This window comes from Tupaia chinensis, unplaced genomic scaffold, assembly GCF_000334495.1.
Source record: "Tupaia chinensis unplaced genomic scaffold, TupChi_1.0 Scaffold143747_1, whole genome shotgun sequence".
NCBI classification, from domain to species: domain Eukaryota; kingdom Metazoa; phylum Chordata; class Mammalia; order Scandentia; family Tupaiidae; genus Tupaia; species Tupaia belangeri.
The window spans coordinates 449,957-458,702 of NW_006203596.1; the positions used below are offsets into that span (position 1 = coordinate 449,957).

General features: G+C 44.8%; 2 pseudogenes; one reads left to right on the top strand and one right to left on the bottom strand.

The window, feature by feature from the left end:
- Nucleotides 1-4,098: 4,098 nt before the first annotated feature.
- On the top strand, nt 4,099-4,717 carry LOC114005404 (60S ribosomal protein L12 pseudogene; annotated as a pseudogene).
- Nucleotides 4,718-6,234: 1,517 nt separating this feature from the next.
- Nucleotides 6,235-6,401, bottom strand: LOC102474934 (60S ribosomal protein L39 pseudogene; annotated as a pseudogene).
- Nucleotides 6,402-8,746: the final 2,345 nt, after the last annotated feature.

The following is an 8,746-nucleotide window of genomic DNA, read 5'->3' on the forward strand; positions in this document are numbered from 1 at the left end:
GCACTCTTTTCCATAAATAAACCATCTAGAAGTGATGTTGATAGCAAGTGTCCAGGGACTGACCAGTGGTTACATCAACTTCGTCTTAACACGGATGTGCAGAAAATGACAGACTGAGTGATGACAGAAATGGCAGACACATAAGCCGTCAGTCTAATTCTATGTATCACAACCAGTTTTATCATCGTAGAATGGGATTGAATCGTGTTAAAGAAAAAGAGATGCGGCCACCTTGGTTCTGGATTATTCTTCCTTTCCTTTCTGAAGTTGCCAAGCAGACACTGAGTTTGTCCTTCCTATTCTGCAAGACCTCCCTATAAGACACCCAAACTCTGCCTCTGTGAAATCTATGATTATTGTGAGACAAGGGAGAGAGAGAGGACTAAGAAGCCTAAATAAAGCCAATTCTTCTTTTTTTTTTTTCTTTGAGAGGTTTTTGCTATAGGGCGTGTGCGCTCGCCAGAGAGACAGAGAGACAGAAAGCAAGAAATCACCCCCCGGGGGATGGCCACGCCACAATCCCTTCTCCTCCATTCTCCTCTTGGGATCTTGGGCACGCACGCACACGCACCTGGTGTGAGTTTAAGCCACCGGGTCCAGGACTCAAACCACGTCAACTACATGGGAGTTCAGGGACATAGCCATTACGCTAACTGCTGGTCCCAATAAAGCCAATTCTTAATAAAGGAATTAGAGTGTGGTAAATCTCTGTGAGTTGTGTCTTCAGTTTATTTTGTCACCTGTACCTTATTCATGCCTCCCTGGCCTACAAAACTACGGCAGAAACCACCTACAGCATAAACCTACCAATAATGCCAAATAAACCATGGAGCCTAGAGTTCTACAAAGCTTACAGGTAAAAGAATATAAATCTCCTTAAAAAGATAATATGGTGAGGCCAGCAGGTGGTACGGTGGTTATGTAATGAATTCCCATGTGGCTGACTGTGGTTCGAGTCCCAGACCTGGTGGCTTAAAAATCATAACAAATAAGAGCATAGCAGTTAAGTCACTGGACTCCCACATGGCCAATGGCGGTTTGAGTCCCAGACCCGGTGGCTTGAAAATCGTGCCAGGTGCGTGTGCATGCATGCCCAAGATCCCAGGAGGAAAGTAGAGCAGAAGGAATGGGGCATGGCCATGCCCCCTGGGGTGGAGGGGGGTGATTGCTCACTTTCCCTCTTACTCTTTCTCTCTCCAGTCCACACCTCTGCCACTGGCCATTCGTATAACTTTAGGTCACTCAACTAACCAGGCAAATATCAATTTCATGATATTTACATATCATGAGAGAGAGTCTGAGATAATGGGAAGAATGTAAGTAAGTATGGTAACAGGCTTCTGAGGAGATAAGAAAATAGGCAAGCACGAAGAGGTGAGAGGGTCAACTTGATTTTTTTAAAGGCAATACTGTCTACCACCTGCTAGACACTGTTCTAAGCATGTCGTTGGTCTTACAGAGCTCCATCCTCACAATCACACATGACGAAGGTACTAGTAACTCCACTTCTTAATAAAAAAAAATATTTATTTATATATACTCCCACATGGCCAACCACAGTTTGAGTCCCGGACCTGATGACTTGTTTTCTAACTTTCTGTCTCGCGCGTGTGCTCTCTCTCTCTCTCTCGCACAAATGCCTTAGAGTAAATTTAAAATAAATAATAATAGGAGCCCAGCAAATGGCAAGATGGTTAAGGCACTAGACTCCCACAGAGCTGACCATGGTTCATCCCAGACCTGGCGACCTGAAACTCATACGAGGTACATGTGCATGCACGCCCAAAATCCCAGGAAGAGACCAGAGAAGGGATTGCAGTGTGGTCATCCCCTCAGATGGTGATTTCTAACCTCCCTCTCACTGTCTCTTTCTGTCTCTCTGGTGAGCACATGCTCCCTGTGGCAAAAACTTAAATAATAATAATGATAAATAAAATAAAATAAACAAATAATTTCAAAAATAAGTAAATAAAAATTGGTTTAGAGGAGTCAAGAAACTTTCCCAAGCTCCATATGATGAAGGAGGTAAAATCCAGTTCTGGGCACTCTAGCTCCAGCGTCCACACCTGAACCTCCCTCTGGTACCGTTCAGCCAAGGAGAAAGAGGTTAGCTCCTCTTTTGAAATTTCAGATGATGATGAGACCAGCAGTTTGCGTAATGGCTATGTTGTTGGACTTCCACATAGTCGATCGCAGTTCAAGTCCCGGACCCAGCAGCTTAAACTCACGCCGGGCACGTGTGCGTGTGTGCCCAAGATCCCGAGAGGAGAATGGAGGAGAAGGGATTGCGGCGTGGCCATCCCCCCTGGGGGGTGATTTCTCGCTTTCTGTCTCTATGTCTCTGTCTGTCTGGCGAGCACCCACGCTCTATAGCAAAAAGGTCTCAATAAAACCTTATGTTACCTGATTTTTTTTTTTTTATATTTCTGGAATAAGGAAAGAAAAGAGCCTATCAGTGTTCTGGAAGAGCTAGAATTTATGACTGGAAATATGATGGGATCTAAGATTCCGTCTCTGAAGACCCACTGTTCTATTATTTTTTTTTAACAAAGCTAATTTTAATACTTTAGGTGAGCCCCACAGGAGTAGGAAACACTGGGAAGAGGTAACCCTCTCACCCCAAAGAGTGGCCCAGGGGGAGAGGGGCTGCCTGACCGGAAGGAAGCGCAAAAGGGACCCGCTGCAGACTCAGGGCAAGGGGAACGAAGGCCATCCTGGGCCTGAGAGCGGGACAGGGACACAGGCGAGGGGCGAGAGCGCTGGCCACGAAGCCACGAAGCTACCTGGGTTCCACGTCCCGCTCTTCTGCTCCGCTGCACGATGTCCGATGTCCGATGTCCGAGTCCTCCTGCTCGCGGGCGGCAGCAGAAAGCCGGTCACCGCCATCTCGGCCCCTTCCCTTACCCAAGTCGCTCTGCTTTTTCAGATCCTTCTGGTGGGCGAGCTCACGCCAGTCACCCGGGATTAAAGGCAGCGACTCTGGCCAGCCTCCGTTTTGTCCCCACTGTCTTATTTTAAATGAAGGGTCAGAGACCCTCCTCCTTCCTCAGAACCGGATCTGGCCATACCCACAGCATTCTTCTCTTTCAGGTTATTTACTTATTTTATGAGAGAGGGCGAGAGAAAGGCCTTGACGGGGTCCCATCACACCTGCATCTCCCCCCAAGCCATGCAGCCGGTCAGAATCTGGGGTGTACCCATGGCTGCGCCCGGCAGTTCAGATCAGCCCAGGAAATGGACCGCAGACCTTCCCCAACGCCTCCGGCATCACGCGGGCACTCTGTGCTGCCGGCAGGGCCCTCAGACGTGACTCTGTACAAGTCGAGTTCTAGTCCTCTCTGGTGTACTCCAACCGCAAGCGAGCTACACGGCTTGGAGCCCAGATTGGTGGAATTACCCCAAAAATGGACACTATGGGGAATGCCCCCTTCATGCAAAAGTCTAGAAGCAGTGCAGATAAATAACCAAACGTCATCAGCATTGTATTTCATGGGGAAGGAAGGCCCAGAGAAAAGACCTTGACTGGTCTCCAAGTATTAATGCTCTGATGTGTTTGTCTCATTGTAATAAAAAGGTCTAAGTAGAGACCAGCAGGTGGCATAGTGGTCAAGGCACTGGACTTCCACATAGCTGACCATGGTTTGAGTCCCAGACCTGGCAGTTTGCTTTCTCTCTCTGGCCAAATTGAAGAATAATAAAATTAAATAAATAATTCTTTTTTTAATAATAATAACAAATAAATAAAATAAACCACTAAAAATAAGCCTTTTTTTTAAGGGTCTAAGTAAAGCCTAGTACAGAAAATGGAAGCAGTAATTTTTGTCCGTGCTAAGAGCATTAGGCCATGCCGAATGCTGAAAAGGCACTATGACAGTATTTATGAAAGTGCTAAAACGTGAAGCAGAAGAGGTCAGCTCAGGCTGACTTATCAAGGGTCTTCAAATAAGTCTGTTTCATCCTATAAGTAATAGGAAGCCAGTGGATCCTTTTAAAAGCAGGATAATGACATAATCGGATTTGGTTTAGGATGGTAACAAGTGGCAGGAAGTGTATTACCGTGGGCGAGACAGATGGCAAGATGATTAGACCTTACTTCTCATGGAAGGGCTTTCGGCTCAGAGGAGGCCTCCGTGCAACTTTCTCTGGTCGTTCAGAATCCAGGTTCATCCGACACCAGCCACATCCACCACGCCGCCCATGTTCGACCCCGACAAGACCAAAGTCGTGGATCTGAGATGGCGAAATCAGTGCCACGTCTGCTGTGGCCCCCAAGATCAGCCCTCTGGTTCTGTCTCCAAAAAGGTTGGTGATGACGTCGTCAAGGCAACTGGTGACTGAAAGGGTCTGAGGATTCCCATGAAAAAGACCATTCAAAGTAGGCAGGTCCAGACTGAAGTGGTGCCTTCTGCCTCTGCGTTGATCTTCGAAGTCCTCAAGGACCACCAAGAGGCAGGAAGAAGCAGAGATTGTTACACAGCGGAAACATCACTTTCGACGAGATCGTCAACCTTACCCAGCAGATGGGGCATCTGTCTTTGGCCAGAGAATTCTCCGGAACCATTAAAGAGATCCTAGGGACAGCCCAGTCTGTGGGCTGTGTTGATGCAATGTTGATGACCGTCACCCTCATGACATCCTCAGCACCAACAGTGGTAGAGTGGAATCCCCAGCCAGTGAAGAAGCACACAGGAAAACATCTCTATCAAGGATCATGTGACAACCAATAGGAAAAAGACAATTTCGCCTGAAGGGGCCAGTGGGTGGCATGGTGGTTAAGGTGCTGGACTCACACAGAGTGGACAGCAGTTTGAATCCTGGACCTGGCAGCTTGAAAATCATGTGCGTGTGCATGCGTGCCCAAAATCCCAGGAGGAGCATAGAGGAGGAGGGATTGCAGCATGACCATCCCTCCTGGGGAGTGAGTTCTCACTTTCCCTCTCACTGTCTCCCTCTGTCTCTCTCAACGGCGCACACACCCTATGGGGAAAAAAATGTTTAAAATATTAAAATAATAATAATAATAAATAAAATTAAAATGTGCCTGAAAATGGGCTGTGAGCATAATCTACTGGGTTTTAGTTTTGTTTTGTTTTTTATTTTTTGTTATAGGGCAGAAGAGAGACAGGGAGAAAGTGAGAAATCGCTCACCCCCCAGGGGAGGGATGGCTATCCCACAATCCCTTCTCCTTTCTTCTCTTGGGAGAGGTGCACATGCACCAGGCCTAGGACTTACAGTGCACAGTCGGCCATGTGGGGTCCAGAGCCTTAACCCCCAAGCTGCCGGCCTCATATTCTTCCTCCTAATACTGTTTTCTTTCATCCTTACCTCATAAGGAAAGTCAAAACTCTTTGCACCATCCAAGAAGTTCTAGACCAAAACCAAAGTCTTCATACACAGTTGTGAAGAACTGGGCCTCCTGGAGACGTCAGGTTCAGCTTCTTACACAGTTTTGTACCAAGTCCATTAAAGTGGATTAAGTGGCAAGTTAGAAGTTAGGGTTCCTGGAATAATTATTTATCTTGTTCAGAACTGTGAAAGGAATGGGGTACTACTGAAATAAGGTTAGACCCCGGTGAATGGGGCCTAGAAGAACACATACTGATATGAAGTATTATCATTTAAAATAGAAAAAGGTTTTTTTTCTCTCTCTCTCTCTCTCTGTCTCAATTTCCTTCTCTCTCTGTCTCTCTGGCCAAATTAAAAAAATAATAAAGTTGAATACAATTAAGTAAAATAATTATTAAAAAATGAAAGACAGGATGAGAAAAAAATAAAGAAAGAAAATCTCCGGGGAGAAGCTCTGAAATGCCGTCTTTTCATGTAGAGAATGAAAAATGACCACTAGGGGGCAGCAAAGGTTAAAATACGAGCAACCGCTACTTTATTAAGGATTTAAAAACAACACAGTGAAGCAGTTGGGCAAAGGGAAGAAAAGAGAAGAGAAGAGGGTGGTAAAGTGATCATAGAAACCTGAAAATAGCAGATAATAAAATACAGCACCCAGCACAAACCGTCATTACCCGTGTTCAGAATGAGAAGAGTTAGCTGATTTTTTTTAAAGGTCTCACATATTTATTACTGAACCAACCTACCAATGCAGAACTTAGAGACAAGGTGAAGCATCATTTTTTTTCCCCAGTAAACACAAGTGTCCAGTCAATGGTGACCATTTTCAGCTTGATGTGCCAAGACTATAGTGACCTTGGTATAGCATAAATACGTGGGCCATATCCTGTCCACTTCCTCATAGACCCAGCTTGGTTCTTCTCCAGTGTCTCCTCTTGGAGTTGTACCTGATTTTATTACCAGTTTTCATTTTAATCCACTGGGGACTAGGACGACTTTGCTTCTGTTTTTGGGCCAGAAACCCCTCGATTCTGAAAGTTTTGTGAGAAGACATGGCAAAGAGCCAAGTGGACCGCTCACACCACGATGGCGGAGAAAGGAAGAGCAACTGATTTGTTTTTTAAGTTGTTTTTTTTTTCTCTCAGAATCAGCATATTCTATAAGAAATATTATAATTAGTCATTTTTCTATTAAAAAAAAATGTGACTCTGAAATCCAGCCTCATGACACTGACAGAAAACGAATCTCTAGCTGGGGATCCACACAGCATCAAGGTGTTTCATCTAGTCCCACCACAATCATTGGCCTGTTTTATATCCACCACTCTGGGGCTTCCTTGTCATTCTGAGGGGTAGAAATATCTGAGAAAGACCTAGCCCACGTGGGAGGCCCAGGTTCAGTTCCTGGTCTAATCTAACCAGGGTGGGCACACCTGTGGTCCCAATGCCCTGGGAGGCTGGGGCAGGAGGATTGGGACATGGTGAGATTCTGCCAAAAAACACTTCTCTCTCCCCTTCCCTATCTCTTGTTCTCTCTCTTGTTTTTCATAAAAGAAAAAGAAAGGAAGGAAGGAAAAGAAGGAGGTAGGGGAAAGAAAAGAAGAAGGAAGGGGGAAAGGGAGGAAAAAAAATCTTTGACAAAGAACAAGAGGCCAGATGTGGAATCCAGCCTTCTCCATACTTGGTGCTCATCCTCCTCTGAAGCCCTGACAACCACTCAGAGTCCCTGCTCCTGAGGGAGCCTCTGCTCAGCCTGCTGGAATCATTTTAGTTTGTGGGAAGTATCAATACCTTTCCTCGTAAATGCTAGTCCCTTATTTAGCTTTCTTCCTTCCCAAATTCTATTATTCTCCTGTTAGTTCTTTCAAGTCAAAAGCCCAGAAACCTTGCCCACATCTCCCTGAAGGTTCATTTCCTTCAGATTTTCTACATCGACAATCCTCTGCCAAAAAATACTTCTCTCTCCCTTTCCCTATCTCTTGTTCTGTCTCTTGTTTTTCATGAAAGAAAAAGAAAGAAAGGAAGGAAAAGAAGGAGGTAGGGGAAAGAAAAGAAGAAGGAAGGGGGAAAGGGAGGAAAAAAAATCTTTGACAAAGAACAAGAGGCCAGATGTGGAATCCAGCCTTCTCCATACTTGGTGCTCATCCTCCTCTGAAGCCCTGACAACCACTCAGAGTCCCTGCTCCTGAGGGAGCCTCTGCTCAGCCTGCTGGAATCATTTTAGTTTGTGGGAAGTATCAATACCTTTCCTCGTAAATGCTAGTCCCTTATTTAGCTTTCTTCCTTCCCAAATTCTATTATTCTCCTGTTAGTTCTTTCAAGTCAAAAGCCCAGAAACCTTGCCCACATCTCCCTGAAGGTTCATTTCCTTCAGATTTTCTACATCGACAATCATGAAACCTGTGATTAAAGTTGTATTTTTTTTTCTTGCCAATCTGTATACTTTTTATTTACTTATTTTGCATGAGCTAGGACTTCCTGAATAAGGATAAATAGTAGAATGGGGAGACTTCAGAAACTTTGTGGAATAATGGAATTGAAGTACAAGTTTATTTCAGTGCAAAAGTAATTTTTAAATTCATGCATAATTCTTTCATAATACATGTTTCCCATGGACTTTTTGGAAACCCCATCTAGTGAGAGGGAGCATCCTTGTTTCTATTATAAGAGAAAGTATCTAGGCTCTCACCATTAGGTAGAGTTAGTTGCAGATTTTCTGTAGATGTTCTTTACCCAGCTGAGGATCTTCTCTGTTAACAGTTTACTGAGAGTTTCTACCATGAGTGGATGTTGGATTTTGCCAAATGTTTTTCCACATGTATTAGTATTATCATATGATTTTTTTTCTTTAGCTTGTTTAACATGATTGGTCACACTCATTAATTTTTGAGTGTTGAACTCACTCACTCAAGGGAATGTTACAGCTGGTTTGATCTTCTATCCAGACCTTAAAACTCGTTCCATATCAGCAATAAAGCTGTTTCACTTTCTTTTCATTCATGTACTCACTAGAGTGGCATATTTGGTTTCTTTAAGAACTTTTGCTTTGCGTTCTCTTGGCTTGCTAGCACAAGAGACCTGGCTTTCCACTATCTCAGCTTTCAACATGCACAAGAGGAATTTTCCTCCAGTCTTCACAGGGGAAACCTGTCGGGACTTCCAGAAGTCAAACTCAGAAGGGTGGAGGCCCTCCTAAACCTGGGCCTCTAGGAGAGTGTCTCTCTTAACCCTGTGAGTCCATGTTCAAACTCCCACATTTACTCAGTCACCCTTTAAGTGCTCTGACCGGACGCTGGCTGTGTGCTGAGGCCTGCCCTCTGTAAACTGTTTCTCTGCACCTGCCCCACTCCGATTTTTCTGGGTGGTGATTTGCCCTGTTATACAATTGTGTGATGAGTCT